General features: G+C 48.5%; 1 protein-coding gene across 1 annotated transcript in view; it reads left to right on the top strand.

Annotated features, from left to right (window-relative positions):
- Nucleotides 1-15606, top strand: part of NEURL1B (neuralized E3 ubiquitin protein ligase 1B) — a 163909-nt gene that overhangs the window by 91004 nt on the left and 57299 nt on the right. The window lies entirely within an intron of this gene.

Raw genomic sequence — 15606 nt, 5'->3', positions numbered from 1 at the left:
TGTGGATGTCTGCTGTGTCCTCCAGGGCCGAGCTTGTTTCTGGCAGGTACTTTGATGCAGTAGGTGGGTCCAAGCTGACTCCCTGTGCAGGGGTGGAGGGCTGGGGGCAGGAAGGGCTTCACTGCAGCCCCTGCGTGCATGGCCAGGGCACGTTCATCCCGGCACATTCACCCACAGCAGCCAGTCCATGGCACCGACCCATCACACACCTGCACGCCCCATGGATGTGACTCTACGGTGCTGTCTCGTTCCTCAGAAAAGGAGAATTTGAGATATCTGTTTTCTTCCTAGGGAAGGAAAGATGTGTGGGTAGAATGGAAAGGATTTTGTTTGATCCCTGTGGGGTCTTGAAAAGCATCCTCCGTGCAAAAGAGGCCCTTGAGTCTAGATTTACAGCAGCCTGAGCAATTCTACAGCTGTATCTAACATCTGCAGTTCTCAAGGAATCTCTCGCTTCCTTACCCTTGCATGTTTTCTTTTCTGATAGTCACAGGTGTGTGTGCAGGTGTGTGGTTTATTTAGTCTTCCTGATTTAGGTGACACTGTCTGTTAAACCAGTGCATCCTCAGATTGGCCTGAATTCCCATTGACTCCCGCTGGTGAAGCAGCACGTCCTGCTCAGCATCTCATGGTTGTTTTTTTTTTCCTGAAAATCGGTCTGAGCCAATCCCTCATTGCCAGAGTATCTACATTTAGCTGGTTTTGTCTTTAGAGACCTCTCTAAGTCTGTTTTACATCTGAGGATGTTAACGTACATAAGCTGGGCAAAGCTGCAGAGGGAATCAGTGCCAGAGAGGAGCAGGGTTTGGTTGTGTCCCGTTCCCACAGCTATGCGTGGACCTCCCCATCCTCTCTGAGCTTGTGCCTGGCCGCAGAATGTGCCTGAGGAAGGCTGTGCCCCGCTTTGAGCTCTCAGTACACGGTGCCTGGGTTGCATTTACCCTCCCCAGGCTCTGCTGGCAGCTCACCAGCCTCGTGGTGGGCTGCTGTGGGGTGCAGTCATGCTCTGCAATATGAGTAGCCGCTGCCCAGTCCCCTAACATCTCTCCTACTCATGGAAAAGGAGAGAGAGGGAGCCCAGAAGCATCCTCTGGCCCTGTGTGACAGCACAGCATCACACAACAGGGCTGCGGTGCTTGACCTGAATCCTCGGTGCTGCCACGCTGCAAAGAGTAACCAATTGCTCCCAAGTGACAAGCCTTGTCTTTCCATTTTAAGCCTATTTGTGAAAGGAGGGCTGTTTAATTATTTTTTTTTTTTCCTTTCTTCTTTTGATGCCAATCTCTATTGTTTGAGGAAACTTTTGCTAGGAAACCGGGACTAGGGAAAAGGAAACTCAAAGACAGAGAGGCCAAACCCTTTGCAGGAATCTGCTCTCTTCTGAAGGTTAAAGCTTGTCATTTTTTGATTTACTGGAAATGATTGGTGTTTCCTTTGTTCGCCTTTGCGGTGGCTGCTCTGATAAGCCCTGAGGGATGCTTTCCTTGGACAGATCTGGAACAATTACAGCAAAAGAAATAAGGAAAGTAAGACCATGTCCTGTTTTTCCTTATTCCATTTCTCGTTAATCAGCGATTTGCCTCGTTTCAGAGAGACTCGGGACTTTGTCTCTCTAATTGCTGGGGACTTTAAATGGCTGCAGACCCAGAAATACCATCCACTCCAGACTGCTGGGACGAGAGTGTTGCCGAACGCGCTATGTGGTCTGACCTTTCGGGTTTTGCAGAGCTGGCTTCTGGGGCTGACATGGCTGAGAGATGAGAGTCATTTTGGAGCCCGACGTGAAGCTTGCCAGCAGCACAGAGCCCTTTCCATACACAGAGCAACCCTGAGTCCTTTCCAGGACCGGGGCAGGGAAATGCTGCAGCTCCAGGCTGAGCCTGGCTGTGTGTGGCCCAGAAATATGCGGGGAGATGCTGTAGGTCAAAGTCCACTGATAAAACCCCACCTATTCTAGGAATAAATATCTTCTACCAGGCTGGGTGCAGATGGTGAACGGGTGGGGACTTGGCCAGTCCTCTCCTGCCGTGATGCAGAATGCATGTCATGAAGGGGTGCTGCTGTGGGAAGCCAGGTCTGCTCCTATTCCTTCCTAACATGGAGTCCTCTTGGACCCTGGGAGAACTGCTCCACAGGGTGTCTTCCCCTGGTTGTGGAACAGCAAACTTTGCTTAGTTGTGCCAGGGGCTTCCCTGGCTGGAGAAGGCTGGAGGCCCCAACCCACGTTCCCAATCAAGCAGTAGGAGACTTTCCCAGTCCCTTCAGTGGGCTGCGACCAGCTCCGTGACATCTCTGTGCCTGGGTTTCTCAGTGCAGAAATGCAATAAACCAGCCGGCACCTCCTTGGAGGGCTCTGAGTCTCGTTTGTATTTTATGAAGCACTGAGATGCGTGGGAAAAAATGTGTCGTGAAAACCCCTCCTGAGAAGGCAGAGCCTGAGCACTGTGACTGCTGATTCTGTGAGCTGCAGGGACAAGCCTGGAGGATGATGTCACTCGCTGGGGGCAGCTTTGCTTGGAAGGAAGAAGGGGGGGACCAGTCTTGCCATTGGGGTAGAGCTTAGATCAATATGAACTTGAAGGAAGGGGGGATGCAGTAGCCAAGTGACCCACTTGCCCCTTCCTCTTCCACCCCTCCCTACATCTTCATGGCCTGGTCCTGGCTGTGATGAGTTTCTCCATGCTGTGCTGGCTGCTGCAGCACAAACACAACCCACTGAGTCTGAGGGAACAAGAGGAACAAGCAGCTGGTCTAGCTACCACCCTCGTGCCTTCTTCCTCTACCAGCCTTTAAGGCCAAGTTGCAGGGTGATGGCAGTGCCCACCGAGCTGCTCCAGATGCCCCAGAAACCTTCCCTGTATTTGTTTTTTTTCGGCTGGCACACAGCTGACAGCTAGATAGCAGGAGCAGCTGGAAGGAGATACCCAGCAGCACTGTTCATAAAAGTCCGGATGAAGGATTGAAACACCTGCTAGCACCAGGAAAAATGTTTGCTATGGGACGTTAGGAATTACACCCTGTGGTGCACATGGCTGCTCGCATGCATAATTTGCTCATCATTGCCAGTTAAAAAGGCAGGTGATGGATGGGCTAGTGTAAGCCAAGAGCATAGTGAAGGCAGCAGGCTCAGTCCTTGCCAGGCAGTGGAGATGATGTCTTGCAAACTGTTGTCTTTAATACCTATAGGTATTACAAGTATTGTGAGACATCGCCTCCTTTTCACTGCACAGAGATATATACTCCATGCTGCTCCCTCTCCTCTTTAAAGAAAACCCTTTGGTAACAAAGTGCACTGCAAAAATGGGTCCTTTTGTTCAGAACAGATATGATTTTAAAATACAGGGACTGAATTCATAGCCATAGGAAAATCAATGACAGATTTTTCTGTTGATTTAATCTCAAAACCCAGCGCAGTTTTTACACTGAGAAAACCCAGTCCAGGCCAAAGGATCCTACCAGTGAGATGAGCTAGAATAGGTGCATGATGAAGAAAGCTATCTGCCACAACCAAGGGACTTGAGCCACATACCTGCTTGCCAGCGTGAAGCTGGCCCAAGGGGAAGAAAGCTGGGCTAGCTGGAAGGGACTGAATGCCTCTCCTATGCTACACCCATCAACACAGCTTCCCACCAAGAAGCTGCTGAAGTTGATAGCTGCAGAGCTACCTCTGAGATCTCTGAACTGGCCAAGATGGTCCATACAGCCCTGTGCCAGTGCATGGTTCAGTTCACCTGCATGCGCATCCCTATCTCTTAGCACATCCAGGGGCAGCAGCAGCTCTCTTGGATCCATCCTGGCTCATGTGCACACAGCTGAGGTGTCCTAGCATCACCTCACAGGTCAGCCCAGGAAGCTGAGCCTTGAGCCCACGTCCCTTCCTGACCAATGTCACCGGCCTTCTCGGGGAGCTGTGGCTCACCTTACTGCTCTGGATGTGCTGCCTGGGCACTGAAATTGAAAAACTTCCCCCCCCCAAAAAAATGGTGACATTTTGTAGGTATTGCTGCTTGAGATGACCTCATTTTTCTCATATGTCTGTCTGAGATGCCTTGGAAAGAGCCTTGGGTGTGCGTTGGTGCTGGCTGCTTTGGGAAAGCCAGGCCACCACCCTGCCTCTCACCCCCGCTGGCCTCCCTATGTCCCTCACAAGATGCGGGTGCCCTGAGGGACTTGCCCAGTGTGGTCCTCGTTCCTGAGCGTGCAAAGCCTGGGATGGGGCTCAAGCTTTTCAAAGGGAAGGGTTGAATGTCAAAGCCAAAGCCAAAAGGCTGGTTCTCTGGCACTGCAAAAGAAAGGCTTTAATGTCCTATTAAGTTTCGTAACATCGCCGTCATCTGAAATTTCTTTGAGCCCAAACCCAATCTGGGGGCGTAATGAATTCAGCGTTCTCCCTCTATTAGACAGCTCTGATTTCTGCAGTTTTGTAAACATCCCCAAATCCACGTGGCACTGTAGTAGTTGTCTTTCAGCCGCCCATCTCAACGTGCCTCTCAAAGGAAGAGTGAAACCTTGTTCCCTGCTATACAGGTCACAGAGGAAAATGCATCAAGATTCAGACCTCAGCCTTGTATACAGGAGAAAAACTGACCAGACATGAGTGTAGAGCTGTAACTGGTGCAAGGTCACTGTCTTGAGTGCCCACTGGGACGTACCCTCAGAGTGAAGTGCAGTGTGAGCAGAAGGTCCTCCTGACGGTACCCTCAGGGGACCTGAACTGCCACCTACACAGATGTGGATGCCTGCACTGCCATCAGAAACTGGCTCTCACTGTTAGTCTCAGGCTTGGGGTTCATTACTAGAAATCATTAAAAATTTAAATGTAGGTAAATAGCCATAAATCAGGTCATTGAATTCAGGGGGGGAAAAAAACAAACAACAATTGCCGGGCTTATCCTACAGCTACCCCAGCATTACTGCTCATCTTCAGGAGGGCTGGTGCTGCTCTCGACTGATATCTGTGCTCTGGGCTGGGCTGGGATGATGTACTCACTGCCCGTGTTGCCAGGCGCCCTGTGCCAGGAGCTGCTGTGACCCACTGGGAAGCAGAGCAGAAAGTTGGGAGATGCAGAGGTGTGTGTTGGTTAAAAGGATGGATTTCTGCAGCCAGCTGGTGGAAAGGAGCTTCCCCATGAACCGAAAAGGAAGAGTTTGTGTAGCATATGCAACACAGAGGCAAGATTTAGTAACTGGCATTATTTATTAGAGTCTCTTCAAAACCGTGTTTCATGGCTGCAGGGCTGTTATCTTCAGTCCAAGTTGTTGAGTCTCACGGGGGTGTCTTGGTTTTTTTAATAAAAATATCCTGTCTCTTTATTTAATAGCTGAGATAGCAGGTTTAGGCCAGTATCTCCTGGGAAGTCTCTAAAATTGGCAGCTAAAAATAAATCTGTAGATTTTAAGAATTACTGATGCTTTATAGAACATGGATGCACATTTAATTTGGAGACAATTCTGCAGATGTAGCACATCTTGGCAATTGTTTTTTCCCCTTTTATTTTGCTAATAAGAATGCATGGAGATAGGAATCCATTAGGAATCCTTCTGCCTTGTTCCTTTTGCCTGTTCCTTAGGTGGTCTCCTAACCCACTCCCGGTGGCACATGGACATCTCCACCTGTCTGTGTTCCTGCAAACTGAGAGTGCAAGTGCCCGGTGTGGTGAGTCGGCCAGGCCCTCACACCGGTCATTCTGCAGTGGTTTAAGATCACTGGTCACAGTGGAACCACCCTTGGTTTTCACAGTTTCTCTACCCAAGCTCAAACACCTTTTCCCCGTAACGGGGGATGCAGAGGAAAAGCTTGGCTGGATGGTTGTTGGGGTGGTCACAGCTGTGGGTGGCATCAAAGGACAAGGAAGGATTGAAGCTTGCCCTGTTGCCCATTTGCTCTTTCTTCCAGCTCCACAAGGATAGTGATGCTGAACGATGCCCTTAGACTTGAGTGCGTGTGGAAACTTTGATCCTGCTGTCACCTATGCTGTATCCAAGGGGGCTACATCTGGTTTAAAGTCCTTATGAGAGATGAATCAGATGTTTCTCAGAGGGTTATTATAGTTACTACGGTTATGGGCGAGTGTGCAACAGCCCCAGCCACGTACTGGGAATCCCTGTTTGGTGTGGGGCTGCAGAGAATAAGAGAGGCCATGTCCCAGAGAGCTGCCTGCCCTTTGGGTTGCTGTCAAGGTATAATTTGCTTTTCATTACACACAAGCACTGGATAAATTTCTACAAATTTCTGCACTGAGCCTTTTTGACAAAAGGTCTAACGTGAAGCCTCTTGCAGATATTTTTATTTAATTAAAACAACTAGTATGATTTTTTTTTCACGGTAGGGGAAGTAGCAACTCTCTAGGCTACCTGCTATAGAAGAAAAACCAGGCACCATATGCAACGTAACTATCCCTCGCTCTCTATCTCAAAAATGCCGAACCATGGGAGAGAATTCGTCCCACCAAACGCCCACTAAGCACATTTTTTAAATCTGGTTTCTCAGCCTTTCAGGAAAGAAGAAGCAAAATCTAGCTATGTTCTTCTTGCCTGCTGGAACTGGGCTCCGTTTCATGAAATTAAATGGCTAAGGAGGAAAAAAAATATATCCAAGGCAAAGATGCTATTCTCAACAAAGGGAACAGTATATGCAACAGCTTCTGCGGCATTCCTGCAACATGATGTCTTTCCCTGCAGACTCTCAGTTAGGGATTGATTGTCTAAGCAGAGAATTGCCCGATTCAGAAAGGCTTAAGGCACACTTCATGAACTGTTTGCTAAGAGGATGAATAGATGGGCATGTGTGTATATAAATCTATAAATCATGTCTTGTTCTGCCCCGAAGAGGACAGCTGAGATTGGATTCTTTGTCATTTGATTTCATGTTCTCGGGGCTTGGGGATAAAGGCAGCAGTGTTTCGCACATGGGGTCAGGGCTTGATGCAGCAGCTCCAGAAGGACAATCTGTGGAAAACATGAGATAACGTTTATTGTGAGAGCTAGAGCTGACAAAGGGAGTAACAACATTCACGCTGCTCTAATATGTTCGCAGTTAAGGGAAAGTCCTGTGAGTTTGTCTCATTTGGGTTCTCTTCTGTACCAAAAGGCTTTTTATATGAGTGATGCACAGGTTCTAGTTTGAAACCACAGTGTGTTTGGTGGCAGTACTGCTGTCAGCTATGGCTGTCCCTCCTGGTCCTTGCTCCACTGTACCCATTGCTGCCTCTTCCTGCCCTTCTGCTCAGAGGTGCTCAAGTTGCGCCAGGGGAGGTTTAGATTGGATATTAGGAAAAATTTCTTCATCGAAAGGGTTATCCAGCATTGGAATAGGCTGCCCAGGGAAGTGGTTGAGGCACCATCCCTGGAGGTGTTCAAAAGACGGGCTGACATGGTCCGACGGGTAGACATGGTTCTCAAAAATATGGTTTAGTGATTTTTTTTTTATTGCTTACTTCTTATTTATTTTTATGTCAGAGTTAGGTTGATGGTTGGACTAGATGATCTTTAAGGTCCCTTCCAACCTAGACGATTTTATGATTCTATGAAAAGGCTTGGCTCATTTCTACTTGGATGCTCTATCTGCCTCGCTGGTCCCCACGTGCGTTCTTCCCTGAAGGACGATGTGCTGGTGGATGGCTGTGTGCTGTCCCCTGTGTGGCCCTGGCCCGGCAGGTCCAGCCGAGCAGAGGTGCAGGGCTTTGGTGGGCTGTGCTGTGCCCCCAGCCCGTGCAGAGCTCTCCCGCAGCCCATCAGGCAGCGGCGTTGTGCCTGGATCACTGGCACGGCCCCACGGGCATCCCCTGGGCATAGAGCTTCCCGCTTATAAATTAACTACAAGCCACCAAGGTTCAACTCCCTTTTGCTACAATATGAGTGAAAAGATTGGGAAGGTCGAGCAAGAAGGGAAAGATGGTTTTTTCCTTGATAGTTTTCTGCACTATCCAGAATCCCTCTGCCCCTTTGCTTCCTCTTCCTATTTCGTTTCAAGAGAATAACTCTCAAGTAAAGACTTAAGAAGCTGGTCTTGTATTTAGAAGATGCTGGAGGTAGTATCTGTGGGGTTTGTTTTGTTTTGTTTTCCCATGAGCTCCTAAGATGTAGAGTACTATCAATGACTGCATTTAAAAGTGGCCTTTCAGTCATCGCCCTGTCTGGGGAAATAAGTAACAGGTGAGAGAGCTCAAAGCACCGGCAGACATCCTGTGTCTGTGTTTCTCACTTGTCATCCCTTCCCCAAAGAGCTCCCAGAGGCCAACCCTTGCTGTCTGCCTGCCTCATCTGTCACAGCGGCCTCTCTTCCTTTACTAGGAAAAAGTTGGTCTGTAATCAGCCTTAGGAAAGGCCAGTTATCTACCCCAGATGCTTCCCAATTCTGACAGATTTGCCTTGGCAGCAGCATGCTGCTTTTCAAAGAGCTCAGAAGAAACCCTCCTGCCAGCAAATATAGATCATGGTGGTTTTTTGGTTTTGGTTTTTTTTTTTTTTTTTTTTTTTTTTTTTTTTTTTTTTTTCATTTCTTTTAGATGGGTTTCTTTTTCTCTCTGGGGACTTCTGCATTGAGTCCATGTTGTCAGACCCTTCAAGGCCTGTGTGTATCTAGGATTTGATTATGGCTTCCTGTCTTTGACAAAACTTAGGCAGTGTTTTGTAATACTTAGAATAAATACATTTAGGCAGAAAACAGCGTAACGTATTTCACATTGTGACTACATTTGCTCCCTGCCCCCCCCCCTTTTTTTTTTTTTGGTTTTGTTTTTTTTTTTTTTTTTTTTTTTTTTTTTTTCATTTCTTTTAGATGGGTTTCTTTTTCTCTCTGGGGAGGATTTCTTAGTCTCCCAAAATTCTTCATGTGGTATTTGTGTCTCTTAAAATGCATCCTCCTTGCCTGTAGAAATACTGCTCCTTGCTAATACCAGACCAGGGACTGTGTGAATGGTGCAGACAAAGCCAGACTCCATGGTCTTGGAAGTCAGTGAGCCGAAGGGATCGGGATGGCTTTGGAAATGGGTACCCACTCTCCCCCTGCCTAGTGCCCCTTGCTAAATATGGGCCAGTTTATATGTATCAAAAGCAGGGGGAATGGAAAGCTTAGGGGGGTCAGGAGTAACAGTTGCAGATGTTGGGCTCCGAGTTGGTTTGTTTGGATCTCTGAAGTGCACTCTGATCCCAAATTTTTCCGCTCTGAGCAGTGGGACTGGGTAAATGGAGGCTGTTTAGTCCAGCCTGAAGTGGACAAGTGTCCACAGCTCCTGATTCACACGCACTTCCATTTCCTCCAGGCTGCCTGCTCATCACCCCAGTTGCTTGTCACCCTCTTGTCACCCTACCTGCCGAGCGCAGCCTCTGCCCCTGGGGGTGGCAGGTCCCCCTTCAGCTGCCCCTCCTGGGCAAACGACAGCAGATCTCACTTCCAGGGCTGCTGAGCCAACATTGCTTGTCAAGACTACGTTACCACCTGGGGGATGGGAGAGGAGTTTCCCCGAGGGTTCTTATTTATCTTCTGCATATCAATGTTTATGAGAAATTATGCTCATTTTCTGAAGAGTCCCAGTTTGCAAATCTCTAGGTTTCCCGGTAGTGCTTCCTATTCCTCATGTTTCTGAAAATCATTCATTATCTCCAATTAGCTTGTGACTGGTATACAGCACCCAGAGACCCTGATCTGGTAGTTCTGATAGTACTTCCCCAGATCAGCCTGTTGCATTCGAAACAGAGTCCTTCTGCTTTTCTTCCCTTATTAAAATAATCGTTTGCACTTATGTAATGTTCTTCAGATCTCCTGTGTGAACATTAGCTAACCCTTCTGAAAGGCACAGGCGTGTTTCTGCTTTGCAGATGAAGAAAGTTAAGGCAGAAGGAGGGTAACTAATTTGGGAAGGTCACACAGCAGTGCAGGAGCAGAGCTAGGACTGTAATTCAGATAGCCTGCTCCTTCCCTCCCGCTCCAGTCGCTGCTGCACAGCACTAACAGTCCAAATTAAGAGATTATAATGCATAATCCACAGTGGTGTGCCAAGAATTCTCTAAATCATATTACACTGTCACATAAAATGATGACTCATTTGATAACACAGCCCACAACCGGTTCCTTTATGTTAAAATTACGCGGACAAGACTGGATTTAAATGAAAAAGGAGAGCTTGTTATGTGTGTAGTGAATGCTGAGTTATAGATGCTTTCATGGATTTTATTTTGGCTGATGCTGAAGGAGCATTTGTGAGCCTGTTTGTTGACAGTGGTGCTTGGGACCAGAGATGCTGACATTCCACTAACAATAATAGGAACTGCCTCTGTTTGTTTCTAAATTGGAAATTCTTCCTTACATGGGCCCAACCCACCCTCCGCCCCCACCGAAGGAAAGGGCATTCGTCTGGGACTTGCAGATGGAGAATCCTCTGGGGCTGCAGGGTTGGACCTGTGTTCAGCCATTGCCAGAAGCCTCTCTCCTCCCCAGGCCCTATGGAAAGGGTGGGGAATGCCCTAAGGTGATGCTTTTGGCTTCTTTGGGGAGAAAATGCTGTTTATCTAAAGCAATTAAGAACATGGCAGAACAATCAGCCAGACCATGCTCTTCCCAGAAAAAGATGCTTTCACCGAGTCTCCCCGTTGATGCCTCCTCTCTGCTGGCTCCACTCTCCTCGCTCCTCCCTGCAGCCTCATCATCCTTGCCGCAACCCTGGCTTCTGCCCTTTGTGACTTGCCTCTGCTGCCGATTGGGAACTGTGTTATTCCTTTTACCAAAGTCATTTGGGATGTGGCTTGTGCAAGTGACACTGAACTGTGTTTTGCTGCGCTGTGGTTTCACCGTTTCCTTTTCTCTTTCTGCCTGGGCTGAGGAATCCATCGCGGAGTCCTTTGTGCCAGGAATGCCCACACGTTCTCTGGCTGAGAGTTGCTCTGGCATCACGTCAGAGATTACTTTTCCATATGCTGCATGGCTGGTGTGTGTCAAAGCCACTCGCTGCACTGTGAATGTAGAAGTGTGGTCAGGGCAGATGGTCACTGCTTCTTTTTGAAGCCACAAAGGTCTCGCTTGACCATGGGACCGCTCCATCTTTGTGGGCTGCGTTTCCCTGTCTGCGTCAGATCCTATGGGTCACCTCTGGCCCAACACCATTCCGCCCCATCTCCCAGAAAATGTGGTTTAATCTGCCCAGTTTTGGGTAAATAAGCCTCACGGCAGCCAAATCTCCAGCAGGCAGCAAGGACTCGGATCAGGAAACAGCTTCAATTGCTGCATAGTCAAGGCCAGTTCAAGAAGCTCTTTGGAAGATTTTCCTACCGTTGTGCTGGAAGCTCCTGCTTCCCTTGATTTCTTAAGAGCAAAAAAAAAGTAAAACCCAGTTTCTGTTCGTGACCTGTGGAGACCCTGCGCATCCTGTGCTAGTGCTGAGAGCAGGGGAGGAAAGTAATTGCTTTCAGCAGTTGGAAGGCGTGGGTGGCAGGATGGCTTTGCGCGGTGCCGGAGGACGCTCCGTACATGCATCCCTCCTAAACAAATACCTCTTTAAATGTGTATTATGGGAATTCAGGGAACAGCTTTTTCTTTTGCTCCTCTCCAAGTAGGAGTGAGGCTTATTACTGCTCTCCTTCCATAGGCGAGGTGTGGGGGCTGGGAAGTTGTGAGATGAGTAACTTTTGCTTTTATCAGTCAAATCTGCTCTCTCCTGGCCGGTCACTTCAGCCAGCGGGGTGAGGAAAGGAAACACAAGGTGCTGGCAGGAGCCTGACTTCTATAGGGGGAAGCACACAACACCATTTAGCACAGCTACAGAAATCAGCTTTTTGCTGTGCCATGTGTCAGTAGGAAGGAATTATTTCTGTGATACTGCTTGGTGCATCCATGCTGGATACGTACTTGCTGAAGAAAATGTATTGTATGTCACTGATGTGCATGTCAGAGTAACTGTACTCTTTTCGACATGGTGGTATTTGCATGCTGGAAGAACGTCATAGGCTCGGGCAATCAAGACATATTTTTCCAGGGTATCTTTCGTCTTACAGTCTCTGAGAATTCCCAAGGAGCTCCTGCTAAGTAGGGGAGGGAAAGGGAGGTTTCAAGGTGAGATGTGATGGAAGTGGAAGTGGTTTGGACAGTCTCAGAGCTCCAGACGGATAGGGATGAAAGAGAAATGGATGCTCCAACCGTCTACTCAGATTTAGAGTCACGGAGAAATGAAAAACAAGAACTGAAGATGCAGGGGTGTGAAACCAGAGTGAGAGCTGATGGCTCCGGGGCTGCAGAGCAGGGTTATACACAGCTCGGGAGGGAAGCATCTGCAAGCAGCAATCCCTCTTTGGTAAAAGACAAGAGATTTAGGGAGGTCCACAGGTTTTCAGTGGAGCTCAGCTGTGAATGAGACCGAGCTGGCCAGTTTGAGAGTGGGGGAGTGAAACTGGTGCTGGCAGCCAGCACGGGGGGCTACTGCATCCTCGCTCTGTGGGCAGGGGAAGGTGCACCCCGGGGGTCGGAGTGCTCTGCTCCAGCCCAGGAGAGCTGGCTGCCCTGAATTGGGGAGGCAGGCAGATTTCTCAGTGTTTTTATCCCACTGTTGCTGAAAGAGACAAGTCTGTCATTATTTACTGCCATCTGTTAGATAGACAAGAATGGCAGCTGCTAGCGGTGGTACCTTACATCTCATACCGTCTTTCATCCCCCAAAACTCGAGCCCCCAAGGGATTTACACAGACAATGCAACCCATTTGATGCTGTAAGAAGAATTACACCTCAGGCTGGCATCTATCAGTGGAAATTTAGCTGTTCTTTGTAAGCTATTTGCATCTCTGGAAACATTACATTTACAGGAGCGTGTTTACGTGTGTGCTAACAGGCGGTGCAGCCCATACCCTCTCCTGCACGTGCCTATAGGAGGGCTGGCATCATATCCCTGTCTGTGACAAACCTCAGGTGGAATTCATCACATTTTTGATTCAGAAAGAAAATTTTCCTTTTTTTTTGTCCCATATTTTAAAGGCCTGGGTACGCATTCGGGCATGGAAAGATTTTGAGGTGATTAAAGTGAGCTGGGAAGCAGATGTCTGACACCAGTGTAACACAGAACACTGTCCAGAGACTTTTTCCAGTGCATGGTATTACCCTGACCTTACCCCACTGCTCCCACCAAGGTGAATTTGTTACGGGGGGCAATAGAAAATGCAGAGGGGGAAGCAGGAGTGCAGTGTGTGTGGCTAAAAGTGCCCAGTCCTGCGAGTTGGATCCAACACAGTAAAGTGTTTTGTGGTTCCTCTGCTCCAGAGCTCCACTCCCAAGTCTGCCGATGGTCGACGGGGTGACCTTGTAGGTGCCTCCTGGGTTCCTTGGGCCTCGGTTTCATCACTTGTAAAGTAAGGATAATGTCAGTCACCTTGTCTGCAAAATGGTTTAAGATGTAGTAATAAAATATACGAGGAAGGAGCTTAGGAGATATTACTATTTTATATCTCTGAGAAGGCCGACACCATGGCAGATGACATGAGTGTGCAGGTCATCCTGTCCCTTGATCAAAAGGAGGGTGAGAGAGGGAAGAGGATTTCTTAAGAGGAGCAGCCATCTGTCAGGCTCACAGAAGAAATTACTGAACTGTGTTATCAATAGTTATCAAAACTTGCTGGAGCTGAAAGAATTTTGACATGCTAATGAGCTTTCATTTGTGGCTTCTTGGTTGGGACCGTTGGTTTCTTTCCTGCATTTCTCCAGGCTGAGCAGTGACTTTGCATTGCCTTTCAGTCCCCCCCCTCGGTGTCGGTTTTTGGATCTCTTGTACTTTCTCAGTGTGGTTTCTGGGGAGGGTGAAGTCATCCTCGCCCAACTATTTCTCAGCCTTATTGTTTAGCATTGTGTGAAGCGGGTTATTTCAACAAACTCTACATTTTCACAATGCCAAGAACTAAGAGCGTTGATTGCATGCCGGGAGGCTGCCTCCGTGTCCTAAGGATGTGCATTTCCATTTTATTGTCTTCTATTTTTACCTCCTTTTTGGGGAGGAGGAAGGGCTGGGACACCCTTGGGACAGGCAGCCACCATCTCTGGGCTGGTGTGGCCGGGGTGCGGAAGGGGGGGGACACGGCGTGTCTCATCTCCCGGGCAGCCCCCGGGGAGGTGACACACAGCCCACACATGGCAGGCACACAGGCTGCCTTGGCAGCCCCCGGGCAGCCACAGAGACCCCCCCCCGTCTGCCGCTCTGGCTTTTTAAGGCTTATTTAAGCCCTAAAATAACAGCTACCACTCCCTGCTGGGGGAAACCGGCCGGGATTAGCCAAAGCCACCCGGTCCCCGCTGTCTAGTGAAACAAGGACTTTCCCCTCTGTGTAAAGAGGATGCCGTGGCTCCCCTTCCCTGCTCCCTGAAGGGCTGGCTCCCACCCTCTGGCAGCTCCGGCGTGTGGTTTACGGCTCAGGGCACCGGAGACGGTGGGAGACATATGCTAACCTAAGGAGACAGCAGATGGGTGCAAGCGCTTTTAAGAACAGCTGCTGGTGTCTCATTCGATAATCCCATTTTTAACAAAACCATACGACGGCAAAAAATACCGGGAATTAGGTTTTGCTGTCCCCTCTCATCTCCTGAGCCATACTTGACCCGTTCAACATGATACAGGGATTAAAGGCTTGTTATTTTAGCTTCTCTACAATAGATTAGGGCCTGATCTCTGCCAGGACATAGAGTGACTGGTGCTTGGCTCTCCCCCTCTTTCCACTTCTGTTGTGTCCCAGGAGATGTGATTGCCCACAGATGTGACTCCTGCGAAGGGACACGGTGGCTTTCCCAGGCACCGTGCCCCTCGGCATCAGCCCCATGAGTTGGTTGCAGCACGTTTTGTAGCTCCGATGCTCCCATTTCTCCATTCTTAAAACTACAAAAACTGCCTGGGAGAGGAGAGGCTCAGCAGCGTCACCCCTCAGCAGCACCAGCGTGACCGGGCAGAGAAAGGAAGCCCTTGCTCTGCTCTAATGGGGCTATAAACACGCTTTTACAGCTGAGATTGGAAGACTGAGATTGGAAGACTGAGATTGGAGAAATTGTGAGGCAAATCTTGTCAATACTGCACGTCAGGCTGTCGGCTGAGGTGTCCTTCGTCACCATGGCACCGCTGCGCTTCAAAACTAATAACGAATTTGCCAACACAACACTCCTGCTAATACCCTCAATTCCCAGATGGGGAAGCCGTGTCACTGAGACGCAAAGTCTTATCCAAGGTCACCCCCCCCACCCCGAGTAAATGGCACGGAGGGGGAAGGAGCTTGCGGTTACCTGCTCCCAGGGCAGCTTCTACCCTTTGGGAGGGTGGTGCTGATAGAATGGGGTGTCCTGAGGGTAAAGCTGGAATTGTCAGCCCTGCCCTCCTACTCTCCATTTTTTTTTTCCTAAGAGAGAAAGAAGAATATTTAATTTTTTTATTTTTTATTTTATTTTTTTCATTTTTTTATTTTTTTATTTTATTTTATTTATTTTATTTTATTATTTTTATTTTGTTTTTTTTTATTTTATTTTTTTATTTTTTCATTTTATAAGGTAATAAAATATGTTTCCTTGACAGGACCGTACACTGGAGAGAGTAACAGCAATGACTATTTTTGGCCTTCTCCACATAGGTGCCTTCTTTTTGCACTGGCCAGTGA

This window comes from Calidris pugnax, unplaced genomic scaffold (assembly GCF_001431845.1).
Source record: "Calidris pugnax isolate Ruff unplaced genomic scaffold, ASM143184v1 scaffold27, whole genome shotgun sequence".
In the NCBI taxonomy this organism is placed as follows: Eukaryota; Metazoa; Chordata; class Aves; order Charadriiformes; family Scolopacidae; genus Calidris; species Calidris pugnax.
The sequence above is the reverse complement of the archived record's forward strand: the minus strand, read 5'-3'. Positions and strand labels throughout refer to the sequence as shown.